The sequence below is a fragment of the Eptesicus fuscus genome, chromosome 3 (assembly GCF_027574615.1).
Source record: "Eptesicus fuscus isolate TK198812 chromosome 3, DD_ASM_mEF_20220401, whole genome shotgun sequence".
In the NCBI taxonomy this organism is placed as follows: domain Eukaryota; kingdom Metazoa; phylum Chordata; class Mammalia; order Chiroptera; family Vespertilionidae; genus Eptesicus; species Eptesicus fuscus.
In genome coordinates this window covers 58,050,262-58,067,175 of record NC_072475.1, presented here as the reverse complement: position 1 = coordinate 58,067,175, position 16,914 = coordinate 58,050,262, and the positions used below count along the sequence as shown (strand labels likewise).

General features: G+C 43.8%; 1 protein-coding gene across 3 annotated transcripts in view; it reads right to left on the bottom strand.

The window, feature by feature from the left end:
* Nucleotides 1–15,618, bottom strand: part of KPNA1 (karyopherin subunit alpha 1) — a 77,366-nt gene extending 61,748 nt beyond the window's left edge. Inside the window, exons 1-3 of one of the 3 annotated variants that reach the window (XM_054713927.1) lie at nt 15,438–15,618; nt 12,362–12,419; nt 11,582–11,663 (exon numbers count right to left, since the gene is read on the bottom strand). The gene's annotated coding sequence lies outside the window, so the exon portion shown is untranslated. Of the gene's footprint in view, nt 1–740; nt 821–11,581; nt 11,664–12,361; nt 12,420–15,437 lie in introns of those variants that run through there. The other 2 variants (XM_008146670.3, XM_054713928.1) reach the window with 2 other exon arrangements.
* Nucleotides 15,619–16,914: the final 1,296 nt, after the last annotated feature.

Below are 16,914 nucleotides of genomic sequence, written 5' to 3'. Positions count from 1 at the left end.
TGTGCTTTTTCTCTTTCCTTCTAGTTATAGAATTTCCACTCAGCCAGCCTTCCTGTGGTTCTGGATGATGTCCGTTTTGTCTTTTAGTTGTAGTTTTGAAATTGTTGTGTGAGGCAACAGTTTAGGTGTTTACCTATGCCACCATCTTGGTTTCTCTCTTGACACTGACCTCTTTTCCCTTAGATTGTCAAAAAATTACAACAGCCAATATAACAATAGCTGTCCAGTGTGAATGAATCAAAATTATACCTATTTTTTGTAGGTTGGTAAAAAATATATTTTTTTGTGTGCCACAGAATTTTAGTAATTGGTTTTATGTATGCCATGGGATGAAAAGGTTGAAAATCACTGCTCTAGGGTTACCATATACACTTTAACTTATTAGAATCAGCTTCAGGTGTATATTACCTTAATGCCAGTGAAATACAGAAATATTATGATACATAACTTTATCCCCTTTTGGTATTGCTATGATATATATTACACTGGTTACAAACCCAATAAAACAGTTTTAATTATTACTTTATCATCTATAGTCATGTCCTTAGCTTAATATAGCTCTACTCTCATTCACTTCCTCTGTGCTGTTATTGGCAGACACATTACAAATACATTATATTACTATATATTACAGACCCAAGGATATATTATTACTTTACAAAATTGCTTTTTAAATGTTTTAAGAAAAAGAGTAAAAATATGTGGTTACCCTCTCTTTTAAAATTGCATACAGTAATTACCTTTACTAATGCTTCTTGTTCATGTGAATTCAAATTACCATCAAGGATCATTTGCTTTCTGCCTAAAGAGCTTCCTTAATCATTCTTGCAAGTCGGTCTGCTGGTAACATTGTTTTTTTAATCTGGGAAAGTCTTTACTTCACCTTCATTTTTACAAGATAGTTTTGATGATATATAAAATTTTTGGTTGACAGCATTTGTCTTTGAGTACTTCAAATACAGTTATGTACAACATAATGACATTTCAGTCAACAAAAGACTACATATATAACAACTTGTCCCATAAAATTATAATGGAGCTGAAAAATTCCTATCACCTAGTAACATCACAGCTGTCATGACATCATAGAGGAACACATTATTCACGTGTTTGTGGCAATGCTGGTCTAAACAAACCTACTAGTCTGCCAGTTATAGAAAAGCACATACAATTAAGTATAATACATAATGTTTGATAATAATAAATGACTATTACTGGTATATGCATTTGCCATACTATACTTTTTATGTTAGTATACACTTTCTACTTATAAAAGAAAAGTTTGCTCTAAAACAGCATCTATTACATTGGCAGTGGCTTCATACATCTCATGCTTAGCACATCTCAGTTGCATCACTTTCTCTAGTAATCTAATTTTGTGTTGTTTGTATATGCTATACAGGCTTATAGCCTTTTAGCAATAGGCTATAACATATAGCCTAAGTGTGTAGTAAGCTGTCCCATCTAGGTTTGTGTAAGTACACTCTGTTTCAGACAACAAAATCTCCGAATGATGCATTTCTCAGAACTTATCGATTGAGCAGCACATGACTGTATTATTCCACTGTATTCCCTGGCTTCCACTGTTTCCGCTAAGAAATCAGCTGTTATTCTTATCAGGGTTTCCTTGTAAGTAACTACAGTTGGTCCTCAGGCTCCATCCGAGATCCATTCCTACAGCGCAATGTAACGTGATTTTTGCCGTAAGTCGGAACCCACCTACAGAAGCACTTACATCACTCACAAGGAGCACATACACAGCAGTAATGAAATGAAACAGTAAAAAAAAAAAAAAAAAAAAATTTAAAAGATAACAATTCCTGACCTTTATTAGTGGTAAATACAGTAAATAATAAAAAATATGTACACACGTCAAAATGGTGGGACTTTTTTTTTATATAAATGAGAGATGGCGACGTAACCACAAAACCATGTACATCGAATCTGACGTAACCAGAGGACTGCCTATAATTGTTTTTCTCTTGTTGCTTTGAAGATTTTTCCCCTTTTCTTTGACCTTCAACATTTTTACACTGATGTGTCTGGCCATTTGTGGACTTTCTTGCATTAATCCTATTTGAAATTCATTGGGTTCCCTGAAAGTCCAGGTCAGTGTTTTTTCAATAAATTTGAGTTTTTAGTCATTATGTATTTGTAGACTTTTCTGCTCTTTTCTCTTCCCTCTTCTTCTGGTATTTTCATTATGTGTATTGTAGTGTACTTAATGGTGACACTCATTTCTCTGAGGCTCTTTTCAATTTTCTTCATTCCCCCCTGCCCCTCTCCCTTTCATGAATCTCTATCAATGTATTGACAAGTTCATGAATCTTTCTTCTACCAGTTCAAATCTACTATTCAGTCCCTTTAACTTTTCATTAGTTATGTTACTTTTCAACGGCAGAATTTCCATTTGATTCTTCTTTGGAATTTCTATATCTTTACTGATAATCTATTTTATGTGTGTTGTCATACCTTTATTTATTTAATCAAGGTTTTCTTTGATCCTTTGAACTTATTTATAATGGCTACTTCGAAAGTCTAGTTTTGTTCAATCCAACATCTGGTCACTCTCACAGGCAGTTTCTGCTGTCTGTTTTTTCCAGTGTATTAACTATACTTTCCTGGTTATTTTGGTCTGTTTACTTGTTTGTTTTGCACTGTCATAACTTTTTATTGGAAACTCAGTATGCTATATAATGTTTTGTGGCAACTCTGGTTACAGGTGCCACAGACACAGGTTTCTTTGCTTGTTTAGAAATTTGCTGTATTATTTTAAAGAAGTCTATTTTCTCACCCCCACACCCGTCCCTGCAGTGTTAAGCCTCTGATGTTGATCCTTAGGATGGACAGCCTAAATCCTATCTAATAAGGAGGGAATATGTTAATTGAGCATCACTCCATCACAAAGATGGCTGCACCCACAGCTGAGGCAAAGTTCCCATAAGGAGCCTTAACAAGCAATCAGCAGGGACCTGAGTCTATGCCCTCTCCCGCCCCCGTGGAGCTTGACAGGGGACCTTAGGCTGTGTCCCCCACACGGCAGGGCTTGACAGGGGGTCTCAGGCCATGCCCCCCACCTGGCAGGGCTTGACAGGGGACCTCAAGGTGTGCTTCCCGTCCTGGTGCTGAGCTGGGGAACCTCAGGCTGCTCTCCCCACCCTAGCACCAGGCCGGGGGCCCTCAGGCCGCACCCCCCCCACCAGGTGGGGCTTGACAAGGGACTTCAGGCTGCGTCCCCCACCCAGCAGGGCTTGACAGGGGACCTCAGGCTGCGACCCTCCCCCACCCACCCAGCAGGGCTTGACAGGGGACCTCAAGGTGTGCTTCCTGTCCTGGTGCTGGGCTAGGGGACCTCAGGCTGCTCCCCCCACCCCAGTGCCAGGCCGGGGGACCTCAGGCCGCACCCCCCACCTGGTGGGGCTTGACAGGGGACTTCAGGCCGTGCCCCCCACCCAGCAGGGCTTGACAGGGGATCTCAGTCCATGTCCCCCACCTGGCGGGGCTTGATGGAGGACCTCAAGGCACGCCCCCCCCACCCCAGTCTGGGCTGGGAGACCTCAGGCCACGCCCCCCGTCCTGGCGCCTGGCCAGGGGACCTGAGGCTATGCCTCCTGCCCAGCAGGGCTTGACAAGGGTGGGACAGGCCGGGTCTGGGTCTCACGCGATTTTGAGGTACATGTGGGTGGGCAGGGACTTGACTCTGGGTCCCGTGGTGTGCCCCAGACTCTGATAGGAGGAAGGTTTTCATATACATTTTACTAATTTTCTTTCATCTCTGACACTTCTATTATAGAGAAGGGGCAAATAGCAATATTAACCCTACCAGACCACAAAGTACCGAAAATTAGGTACAGCGGTATAGCGGCAGATTTGGAAATTACCGAAAAATCGGTACAGTGGTCTGGTAGGGTTAAATTATTTCATCTAATTAATCCCCTTTTAATGTGCACGAATTTCGTGCACCGGGTCACTAGTATGCCCATAATCACCTTGCCAAGACAGTAGTTTGGTAGAGCTCTGTCTCTTTCCCTGATAACTCCCAGGTGTTAACCTCCACTAATCATTGCCAGCTGATTGCTCTACTATTTTCAACAATGGTCTCGGGCATAAATTGCTCTACAAAGAAATCCAATCAAATTTATGCTCCTTTAAGGGAATAGTTTCAGGGGTCAGTTTTTGAAGTTTGCTTTGACCCCTGGAAGACTCCCTCCAGCTATCTCTTACCCTAGTACCCTCCAGCAAACTAGCTAGCCTGCAATTTAGCCTGTATCTCTTGAGTCTACAAATCTCCTAACTGCCACTGCCTTTTACCACAACCCCTGCTGTTTTTGAAAGTACCCTTGTTTTAATGTCTCCAGCTCTATTGAAAATGAAGTCAATTCCTTGAGGAGATTAGAGCTATCTGTTTTAGGACCTGCTTCTTCCCTTCCCCAGACCCCCAAGTAAAATCTCTGATCAGGGTTCTCAAGCTGTGGGTGTGGACAACAGTATACTTCTCTGAGTGACACCCCTTTTAGGACCTGCATATTTAGTGGGAGATACCTTGTCTCTCCTGACATGGAACCACCACCTTTTACAACAGGAAAAAGGTAATCTATTTCCTAATACTCTCAGTGGCTCTGTGCCCAAGGTAAAACCTCTCTTCCACAAATGGGATCTGGATAGAAGGTAGTCTCCTACCTCTCTGCCTCATTAGCCCAGGACTTACCCTCAGCAGCAGGCAGCTGGGGCAGGATGAGAAATCCTTATGTCCTGCTCCTCCCAGAAAGAAAACCTTCCCTCCAACTGGAAGTTCTTCATTTACTCTATTCCCTATGATCATTTCCAGAGGCTTTAAATTATTGTATTTTATTTATTTCCCCCAGTTTTCCTATGGAGCTGATCTGCAGCACTCATTATGCTGTCAGGCTAGAAGTCACAAAAAGAGTTATTAAGATGATTTTCATGCAAGCCTGGGTTGAGAATAACTGACTTACAATGTGCTGTGTTACATCATCGAATTTACCTGAATCTCTTAATAAACCTATAATGCAAGAATTACTATTCTTATCCTTTACAGTTAAGGTTTCAGGAGGCTTACAGAGGTTGTGACTAGGCCAGGGTTACACACTTAATAGAAGATAAAGCAAGGATATGATTTTAGGTCTCCTAATTATAAACCGAGTGGCTCTACTGTTATGAACTTAATTGTGTCCTCCCCTCCAATTCACATATTGAAACCCTAACTCCCAATGTGACTATATTAGCTATAGGGCCTTTAAGGAGGTAATTAAAGTTAAATGAGGTCATGAGGGTAAGGCCCTAATCCAATAGGATTGGTGTCTTTATAAAGAGGAAGAGACATTGGACTTTTTCTCCTTTTCTCTTAGCATGTGCAAAGAGAAAAGACCATGTGAGGGCACAGGGAGAAGATGGTCACCAACAAGTCAGGGAAAGCGGCCTTACCAAAAACCAACCCTGTTGGCACCTTGATTTTGGACTTCAGCATCCAGAACTGAGAGAAAATGAATTTTTTGTTGTTTAAGCCACACAGACTGTGGTACTTTTTAATGGCATCCCAAGCTGACTTATACATTTACCCAGAAGTATCTTGTCAGATTAGATTTCATTAGTACCAGCAATGTATAAGATCTCCAATTATGTCACAGTATTGTTTTGAGATACCTCTTTTTAAAAAAAAATAAAAATAAAAATTTACATTTAAGTACCACCTATCCATAAATTTTTAAAACCTGAAATGAGTGCAGAATTATATCAAATGCCTTTTTGCCAGTTATTAAAATGATCATTTATTTCCTTTGACCTATAAATATAATGAGCTAGTAATAGATTTCTTAATATTGAATGACTCTTGATTCTTGTACTTAGCACACCTGGTCATGGCGTATCATGCTTCTGAGTTATCTGTTAATGTTTTCTTAAAACATTTCTACACCAGTATCCATAAATGAGATTGACTGATTATTTCTATAATTCCCTTCTCCCCCCTCCTCTTTGGGGGGACACATATTATATTTGCCACATTGAGAGCTTTTCAAAAAAATATGTGTATGATTCCAATTATATGATACTATGGAAGAGGCAAAAACTATGGAGACAGTTAAAAGATCAATTCTTTGCCATAGGTTTGAGGGGTGGGAGGAATAAATAGCAAAGCACAGAGGATTTTTATGGCAGTCCAACTACTCTGTATATTATAATGACTGATATATGTCACTATACATTTGTCACAACCCGTAGAATACGCAACACCAAGGATAAACCCTAATGTAAACTATGAACTTTGTGTAAGAATACTGTGTCAATGTTGATTCAATTATAACAAATGTACCACTCTGATACAAATGGTGGTGGTGGGAGAAATTGTGCTGGGGGTACAGGATAGATGAGAACTCTGAACATTCCATTCAATTTTACTGTGAACCTAAAACTCTTCTGAAAAATAAAATCTATATTTAAAATATAAGAATGAGCCCTAACCGGTTTGGCGCAGTGAATAGAACATTGGCCTGTGGACAGAAGGGTCCCAGGTTCAATTCCGGTCAAGGGCATGTACCTTGGTTGAGGGCACATCCCCAGTAGGGGGTGTGCAAGGAGGCGGCTGAATGATGTTTCTCTCTCATCGATGTTTCTAACTCTCTATTCCTCTCCCTTCCTCTCTGTAAAAAATCAATAAAGTATATTTAAAAACATAAAATAAAATATAACAATGAGCTCCAGGGAATTTAATACATAGGTAGAAATTAAATTTTCAACAGAAGGGACGATAATAGTGAGGAAATCCCTCAGGAAACAGAACAAACAAACAAACAAAAAAAAAAACAACTAAGAGGTAGAAAATAAGAAGAAAAAGAAAATTAGAAGAACAACCTAAGAATCCCAATACCCAAATATACAAATTCCAATGGCGAAAACAAAATATCGACGAGGAAGAGGTTATCAAAGAAGCAATCCATCAAATTTAGAATAGCAATTCAATAAAAGACAACATGGAAAAAATTAACAGAAAGATGACAGGCTTAGAGAAAATATTTTCCAAGCCTTAAATCAACAGTCCATTCCAATCTAACCTTACAAGGAACTTCTTTCTACCAATAAAAAACAAAGACAGGAAACCCAAAGAAAAGATAAAGGACAAAATAGACACTTGTCAAAAGGGAAAACCTGAATGGATCCAAAAGATGCTCAAACTCATTAGAAGTTAGATAATGTAAATTGAAACAATGAGATACCACTTTGTTTACTTGTTTTGCATTGTCAAAAATTACAAAGTTGGATGAAACCAAGTACTGGCAAAGTTGTGAGCAACCAAGAACCCTCCTGCACTGCTAGTAGACACATAAACTAGCTTTATTCTACGATCCAGGAATCCTACTCTTGGGTATAGTATAATCCCAAAGAACTTCTCACACAGGTCCATAAGAATGACAAATAAGAGTATATTTACCAGAGTATTTTGGATGCCAGAAAGGCACCTCAGGTTTCAATCAATCATTAAGGAATAAAAAAGTAAAATGTGGTAGATGTATACTATGGAATTCTACATTATACACAACTATATGTACATACAACACAACAGAAAAGTCTGCAAAACAATGCTGTTAAAAAAAAGTAACAAACAGGAAAAGTTACATAACACAATACAATTAACCTTTGAACAACACAGGTATGAAATGCATGGGTCCACTTATACCAATATTTCCCCCCAAAAAAATACCAGTACTGTTTTTGATCTGTGGTTGGGAGTTTGCAGATGCAGAGAGACAACTGTATGCACTGATCTATGACACTTTATACAGGGAACTTGAGCAACTGTGGATTCTGCTATCCACAGGGAAAGGGGATAGCAGAATCCCCTTTATACACTGGCTAAAAAGAGATACCTCAACGATACAATCAATCCCCCAACGATACCAAGGGATAACTAAGTCTTGGGGAGACAAAGTTACACTTGGATTTTGTACTGCATGGTGTTGGTATTCCAACCCAAGCTGCTCAAGGGTCAACTGTACAGTCATGTACCACCTAACAACGGGGACACATTCTGAGAATGTGATGTTAAGTTATTCATCTTGTGCAAACATCATGGAATGCACTTATACAAACCCACAAGCTATAGCCTACTGCATATGCTATACTTCTTTATGCACTAGCAGTGCAGTATGTTTGTTTACACCAGCATTACCACAAACACGTGGGCTAAGATGTCATGGTGTCATTAGAGGACAGGAATTTTTCAGTTCCATTATTTTATGGGACCACTGTAGTATATGTGGTCTGTTGTTAACTGACATGTCATTAAGTGGCATATGAGTGTACATAAACTAAATACACACACATACCCTCTAAACAATTTACAATAATTAATATATAGTCCAGGAATTATCAACCACAGTGGAGTGGGTGCTTGCTGAAAAGGGTAATGAAAATAGGGCTCAAAAATGAAAATAAAAATTTAAAGGAGCTTGTATGGCCTGTTGATAGATTTCAAGAACTGAGAAGATTAATTGTAAAACTTATTTTGCCAAAAGTCAATTAATAACAGAAAATTTCTCAGAACAGACATGAATTCCCAGCTTGTAAGGCTCCCTGGAATGCCCTTAAATGAAAAAAGGCCCACATCTAGACATATCATTATGGAATTCAGGGGTTAAAAATAATATCCTAAAAGCTTCTAGAGACTGGAGGAATGTCATATAAAAAAGAAGAATCAGAATAGCTTTGGACTTTAACTGCAACACTAGAATGTATAAAACAATAGCGCTCTTAAAAAATTTCTAAGCCGGGGGAGGGGGTTGATGACAAATATGTGATACCTTAATCAATAAAGTAATTAAAAAAAAAAAAAAAAAAATTTCTAAGCCTAGGTCTGGGTGAGACCGTGTGTCCCTGGATCTGGGTGAGGCCTCGTGCACCTAGGCCCGGGCGAGCCCAAGTGGCCCTGGGTCGGGGAGAGGCCAAGCGTCCCTGGGTCCGGGTGAGACCATGCGTCCCTGGATCCGGGTGAGGCCTCGTGCACCTAGGCCCGGGTGAGCCCAAGTGGCCCTGGGTCTGGGAGAGGCCAAGCATCCCTGGGTCCGGGTGAGACCATGTGTCCCAGGATCCGGGTGAGGCCTCGTGCACCTAGGCCCGGGTGAGCCCAAGTGGCCCTGGGTCTGGGAGAGGCCAAGCGTCCCTGGGTCCGGGTGAGACCATGCGTCCCTGGATCCGGATGAGGCCTCGTGCACCTAGGCCCGGGTGAGCCCAAGTGGCCCTGGGTCTGGGAGAGGCCAAGCGTCCCTGGGTCCGGGTGAGACCATGTGTCCCTGGATCCGGATGAGGCCTCGTGCACCTAGGCCCGGGTGAGGCCACGTGCCCCTGGGTCTGGGAGAGGCTAAGCGTCCCTGGGTCCGGGTGAGACCATGTGTCCCTGGATCTGGGTGAGGCCTCGTGCACCTAGGCCCGGGTGAGCCCAAGTGGCCCTGGGTCTGGGAGTGGCCAAACGTTCCTGGGTCTGGGTGAGACCGTGTGTCCCTGGATCCGGGTGAGGCCTCGTGCACCTAGGCCCGGGTGAGCCCAAGTGGCCCTGGGTAGGGGAGAGGCCAAGCGTCCCTGGGTCCGGGTGAGACCATGTGTCCCTGGATCCGGGTGAGGCCTCGTGCACCTAGGCCCGGGTGAGCCCAAGTGGCCCTGGGTCTGGGAGAGGCCAAGCATCCCTGGGTCCGGGTGAGACCATGTGTCCCAGGATCCGGGTGAGGCCTCGTGCACCTATGCCCGGGTGAGCCCAAGTGGCCCTGGGTCTGGGAGAGGCCAAGCGTCCCTGGGTCCGGGTGAGACCATGCGTCCCTGGATCCGGATGAGGCCTCGTGCACCTAGGCCCGGGTGAGCCCAAGTGGCCCTGGGTCTGGGAGTGGCCAAACGTTCCTGGGTCAGGGTGAGACCATGTGTCCCTGGATCCGGGTGAGGCCTCGTGAACCTAGGCCCGGGTGAGGCCACGTGCCCCTGGGTCTGGGAGAGGCCAAGCGTCCCTGGGTCCGGGTGAGACCATGCGTCCCTGGATCCGGATGAGGCCTCGTGCACCTAGGCCCGGGTGAGCCCAAGTGGCCCTGGGTCTGGGAGAGGCCAAGCGTCCCTGGGTCCGGGAGAGACCATGTGTCCCTGGATCCAGGTGAGGCCTTGTGCAACTAAGCCCGGGTGAGGCCACGTGCCCCTGGGTCTGGGTGAGGCCAAGCGTCCCTGGGTATGGTTGAAGCCAGATCCTGGGTCCGGGTGAGGCCGTGCGCCCCTGGATCCATCCGGGTGAGGCTGGGTCCCAGGCCCGGGTGAGACCACGTGCCCCTTGGGTATGGGTGAGGCCACGTGCCCCTTAGTCCGGGTGACGCCGTGCCCCTGGGTTCGGCCGAGACCAAACCAGAGGGAGTCGGACCTCCGTTACCACCATTTGTCCACCATCCAGAGCTGAGGGGTCAGTGCTGACATGTACACATAAGGAACTACTGGACATCGAAATTGGGTCTCAAAAGAACTGTTGGTCCAGGGGGAAGCTCGCTACAGATTGATTCATTTGCCTGTCAGCATAAATATTATTGCTCGTCTCACATTCAGTTCTTATTAGTATATATCTAGTGACATATGATCTCGTTCATCTAGAGGAAATGATGAACAACATAGACTGAGGAACAAGAACAGAACCAGAAGCAAGGAGGCATCGATCGGACTATCGGGCCTCAGAGGGAGGATAGAAGAGGGTAGGGGGAGGGTAGGGGGAGGGGGAGAGTTCAACCAAAGGACCTGTATGCATGCATATAAGCCTATCCAACGGTTAAGTTCAACAGGGGATTGGGGCATGCGTGGGGAGAGGGGTGGGATGGGAATGGGGGGATGAGGACAAATATGTGACACCTTAATCAATAAAGAAATTAAAAAAAAAAATTTCTAAGCCTAAAATTTTATACCCAAATGAATGATAAAATGCTTTGGTAGGATAATGATTTTTTTCAATCATGCAAGCTCTTAGAAAGTTTTTACTTTACTTCTCAGGTATTCTTTCTCAGGAAGCTAAGAAAATATAGGAATAAAGAAGAGGGTCATAGAGAATTTTAAGGATGACATAAAAACAAATTCCAGGATAACAACTATGAAGTAGGCTAGAAAGTAGCCATCCAGGCTGCATTGAAAGGATAGAGGATTACAGGACAACTGTCTCAGGAAATGAAGGGGTGGATAATAATAACTCCTGGAAAAAACAAAAATTGATTAAATGAATAAATGACATAATACACTACATGATTCAGCTCTGAATATTGAAAATTGTAATACTGTAAAAACACTGAACATTTACTTAATAAATATCTGTGGTAATTATATTGGGAAGATGGGAGAGGCAGTGTGGAGATACGGAGAAAAGTTAATAAATAATGTCCAAAACTGCTATATCAAGAAATAGCAATAGAACCAAGTTATTTATAAATATGAAAGAGGAAACAGCTAAAGGAAAGAAAATGTTAGCCTTTAATGTGCAGAAACTGGGGAAAGGGACAGTTGTTTTCAGATATTACTCTAAGTTAATAACAATAAAGCAGGGAACAGGAACAGCGTTCACCTTTTAGTAAATTAAATCTTCACAACATTACTTCAAGATGCTAAACAAACTATGTCTAGTTTGTTCTGCTGGAGACACTGAACTGCAAACCAAAACAAAATCAAGCTTTAATGATTGGTGTGAACATAGTCCAAATAAACCTGAGTTTGAATCCAAGCTCCACCACTTACTCTGTGAAGTAGGACAAGTTACCTAACTACCCTATACAGATAACCACCTCTTCAAAGTGGTTTTGCAAGGATAATTAAGTCAGAGCACCTGATGTAGTGCTTGACCCATCAATAGATGTTAAAACTTTCTGCTTGTCTCTCTGTTCCCTAGCTACAAACCCACATTTTGACGCCAACCTGCTTTGCGGATCTCAGAGTACAGAGACTCGTGGACAACTCAGCACATATCCCTTCTCACACTGGAAAATCAATGATGATGAGTAAGCAGAATTATCTTTGTATATGAAGGGCAGTATTCTTCTTGTTATGTTGGGGAGATTATCCCCATTATCCACATTCTGGATTATTGCCTGCTTTCAAGAACTGTCCCAATTCTACTACACTAGGTCAGAACTATTTTATCACTTAGATCTGTTTTTGTTGAGTTGGAAAATCTTAAAACAAAACACTGTGCTGTTTCATTGGTCTTCACTCCTGCTCTTTCCCTGCTGGGCCTCAAAATTTTCTAGTGTAGGCCCTATCTGACCCCTTTTTAGCCTGGGGCTACCTCCTGCTTACAGCAGCAAGAATAGAGTGAAATCAACCCCAATCAGCTAATTAAATTATTTACCATTTCCAATGTTTTCTCCATTATGGCTGAATTCATAGTAACTGTAAAGTACAGAGATCTTAAAGAGAATAATAGAGAATTATCTTTATCAGTAAGTTCAATCATCTTTATTTGCATGACCAAAGTCTTAATTTTATTTTCTACAAAATATTCATACATACTTCTAAAATAAATCTGACATTTGTAAAAACACAAACATCAGAAAGTATCAAGACTTTATCATCAACTCAACAAACACTATGCTAAAACACTGTAAATTAAAAGATATAATCTCTACTTTCAAATGAAAGGGAAAGATACAAAACAAAATCGAGAGCAACAAGGAAGAAAATAGTCCAGGAGTCAACTGAGAGCAATTCCAGACTATCTGGTATAATTTATAACATAGTTGAAACTAAGGAAAATTAGTCCTATTCTAAGCCTCCTGACAGCCAAAGTGCAAAGTGAAACAGGATGGCTTACAAAACACAAATGATCTAATAAAAGCAGTTCTTTAAAATGGGAGGGGGGCAAAAATAGAAAAGAAAAAGGCCTATCACTGTTTATTTTTAATTTTTTCTAAGGTCGCTAATTTCTAAAAATTGATAAATTAGAAATAACGTCTTGGATAGCAATGAAGATATCTTTCATGTTGCATTTTCTTATGTACCAATTCTGGATAAAAGTCTAGGTGCATAATATTAAATCATAGTTCTGTGAAGAAACTTATCTAAAGACCTAAATCAGTGATGGGCAACCTTTTGAGCTTGGTGTGTCAAACTTCGCCAAAAAACTCGGGTAGTGTGTCACTTTGAGGAAAAAACTAACTCCAAGACTCTAGTCGCAAATGTTTCATCCTCAGGAGCAGCAAATGTTTCATCCTCGGCATGCGGCTGCCTCAGCGGCCGGCCGCGTGTCAGAAATGGCTACGCGTGTCAGTACTGACACGCGTGTCATAGGTTCGCCATCACTGACCTAAACTAACATAATGCAAGTATATTGACTTCAGGTGAGGCATTTATTTCTATCATTTAGTTTATTCTAAGTTTTTATAAACATGTGTTTTGTTTCTCTATTACACTGTAAACTCAAGGATTATATTGTTTGATCCTATTTGAACTTTCTTTGCTATTTGTAGAATACTTTACAGTTTCTGCTCAATTACGACAGATAAAATGTCATGTAGAATTTATGTTCAATATTTATTAGTCTTCCCCAATACACTATGAATTCCATGAGGACAGAAACAGTGTCCTGATCATGTCTATATCCCCAGCCTTGGGGCACATGATCACTCCATAAGTATTCACTGAATGAATGGATTAAAGAAAACACAACCAATAAGTATGAAAAAATAATAATTCATAAAATGGCAGTAACTTGGGTTCTAAGGCTGAGTCCAACAGGAGCTGGATGACCTTACCTAAATTACCTAACTTCTCTGACCTTCAAAACTTCCATCTGTAGAATAGGAAAAATTACCTACTTCAGTTACTGTAAGCATTAAGTGTTTTAATATACATAAAGTATTTAGCACAATATCTTTAAAAGGACTTCAATAAACATTAATTCCTTTACTTTTGCTCATGTCCTCGATCTTAAATAGGTAATCTTCCTATGTAATAAAAGGCTAATATGCAAATTGACCAACCAGTGGACCTATGTTGCTGTGAAGCGTACTGACCACCAGGGGGGCAGATGTTCAACGCAGGAGCTGCCCCCTGGTGGTCAGTGGGCCCCTGGTGAGCACAGCAGCGGTCTCCATGGCAGCACTAAGGATGTCTGCCGGCTTAGGTCCGCTCCCCACAGGAAGCTGGCCTAAGCAGTCAGTCAGACATCCCCCTCCCCCCCCAGGGCTCCCGGACTGCATGAGGGCACAGGATAGGCTAAGGGACCCCCCCGCCCCCCACTCCCCAGTGCATGAATTTTGTGCACGGGGCCTCAGTTACACATAACACAGTCCCTTCTAACAATAATTATTACAGTAAAAACACAACCACTCTCACTCTCCTTTGAAAAGTTAAAATGTCATCTCTTCAATTTTTAAAACGGAGGGGGGATAACTTGTGAATTATTTTCAAAATACCATAAATGCAAGAACTAAAGAAAAAACAATGTAGAGAAGGAGACTTGAAGCAATAAGAGGGAGGGGGGGGAAATCAGTCATCTACTGCTAAGAAAGGGATTTTGAAGAAACTGTTTTACTGAAGGAATACAGGATTGAAAAGTAATATATAATAATATGTTTTAGAAAAATACTTCAAAATTGTTTATTCTGAATTTAAACCTTAAAAATCGATTATTGTGAAATCTTCCACTTAAAAAGTGGAACATTAAATACTTCCATTCAAACCTAAAACATTCCTTCAGGACGACTCCCCTGACTCCAGTCATCCTTCAGTTTCCGCCTCCCATTTTGAGCTTAATCCTTCGCCGTTTCCCTCGACTCACCACTTGCACACACGGTGTGTGCAGACGAAGTTCTGTCATTCCTATAATTACCACACCCCCGTCAGCCGCTTCAGGCCCGTGCTGTTATGACATCGGTGAACTGCGGTCTCCACCCCAGTACTCCACCCCCGGCACCTCCCTCCAAACCACCGGCTCCCGCTCGGGCAGTCACTTCGGAATCCCGGACGGTGCCTTCCCGCCTAGCTCCGGCCGTGGCAGGCCCCCCGTCCCCGTCGCTCCTCCCAGCCGCTGTCACAACGCCCCGCGCAGCCCACCCCCGCCCGTTCGCGCCGGGCCGCGGCGCAGCCTGCGCTCGTCTCCTCTCCGCCCGGCTGCCTCGGCGCCCCGCAGTCCGCGGCGCCGCTTCCAGCCCCGCCGCGGCCCCGCCCCGCCTCAACCGGCGTCCCCTATGGCGATCACACCATGCTCCCCACCCCCACCCTCCCCTCCACCGGTCGCGCGGCCGTTAGGACAGCCGGGCCCGTGACGCACACACGCGGGGCGAGCGCCTGGGCCCAGGAAACCAAGCTCGAGCGCGGCCGGCGCCCGCCCTCGCCCCGGGACCTCTCCAGGGTCCCGCCGAACAGCCGGATCCGCCGGCGGGAGGGGGAGGGGCCGGGACCACGGGGGGCACCCCCGCACTCACCAGGCTAACGGCAACCGATCCCGGTGCCACTGTTGGGGTGAGCCGCTTGCTCGCTCGCCGGCCCGCCGTACCTAGTGCGCACACAGCTTCCAAGAGTCGGCTCGCACCTCCGCGGTGCTCACCAGGCCTCGCTCTCCGCCGCCGCGCACCAGCAGCGAGACCCAGCTCAGCCGGCGTTCGCAGTGCGTCTGCGCGTGGGGGCCGGCCCTCGCGCCTGCGCACGCCCCTCCGCTGCCCTGCTACAAAGGCTGCCGGGAGTTGTAGTCTTCCAACGACCTTTTGCTGGAAGCCCTGGCTGTTAGTCCCAACCAGTGGAAGAGTCCCAAGGTTGGGAGGTCTCGCTGAGCAAGTTTGCAGCAATGGCAAAAGTCAAAGAGTCATGGTGGAGTGACGATGAAAGGATACTTCTTAGGTTGAACTGAACGGTTAAGTTTACAACCCTGTCTTCCAAACTGTTCCAGGCAGATCGATCCTAGCTCACCTCTGTTGGTTTCTAATCTCTAACACCTTTGGTACCAAATACACGTTTATTGAGTGAAGGGTGGGGTGAATGAAGGCTGAAGGAGTAGAACAAAAGTGTTCAGTCAGTGCCTCATGTCTAAGGCATTCACATGCAGCACCTTTGAGAAAGGTTTTGGTTATTCCTTTTTAAAAACTCTCCCCTATCCCCTTTGCCTGATTAAGTATGAGGAGTATCTATACTAATAAAAGGGTAATATGCTAATTAGACTGGACATCTTCCGGACATCCTTCTGGACAAAGCCACGGTGGCGGGGGCCGAGGCAGAGGTGGTTAGGGGAGATCAGGTAGGCAGGCAGGTGAGCAGTTAGGAGCCAGTGGTCCCAGATTGTGCAGGGATCGGGCCTAAATCGGCAGTCGGACATCCCCCCAAGGGGGTCCAGGATTGGAGAGGGTGCAGGCCAGGCTGAGGGACCCCCCCCCCCATGCACGAATTTTGTGAACCGGGCCTCTAGTAAAAAATAACTCACTTGAAACACAAATACTTGCTTTACTCTCAGTCAGTGCCCACAAAAGAAAATTTTGGGCGAATAACTGTTACTATTAAATTTGGTGGGATTTTTAAAAATGTTTTTATTGATTTTAGAAAGAGAGAGAGGAAGGGAGAAGGATAGATAGGAACATGGATGAGAGAGAGCAACATCAACCATCAGCTGCCTCTTGCACGGCCCCTACTGGGGATGGAGCCCGCAGCCCAGGCATGTGCCCTGAATCAAACTGTGACCTCTTGGTTCCTAGGTAGAAGCTCAATCACTGAGCCCACATCCACCTGGCGAATTTGTGTGTGTGTGTGTGTGTGTGTGTGTGTGTGTGTGTGTGTGTGTGTGTATAGGTATATAAATTCTTTTTGAGCAGTGGCTTCAAAATAAAAGACTGAAACCAGACAAGCAGGGGTCAAAGAATAGAAAGTCTCACGTGGGGCATGATTTTTCACACCAACTTATCCATTTTACTTTAA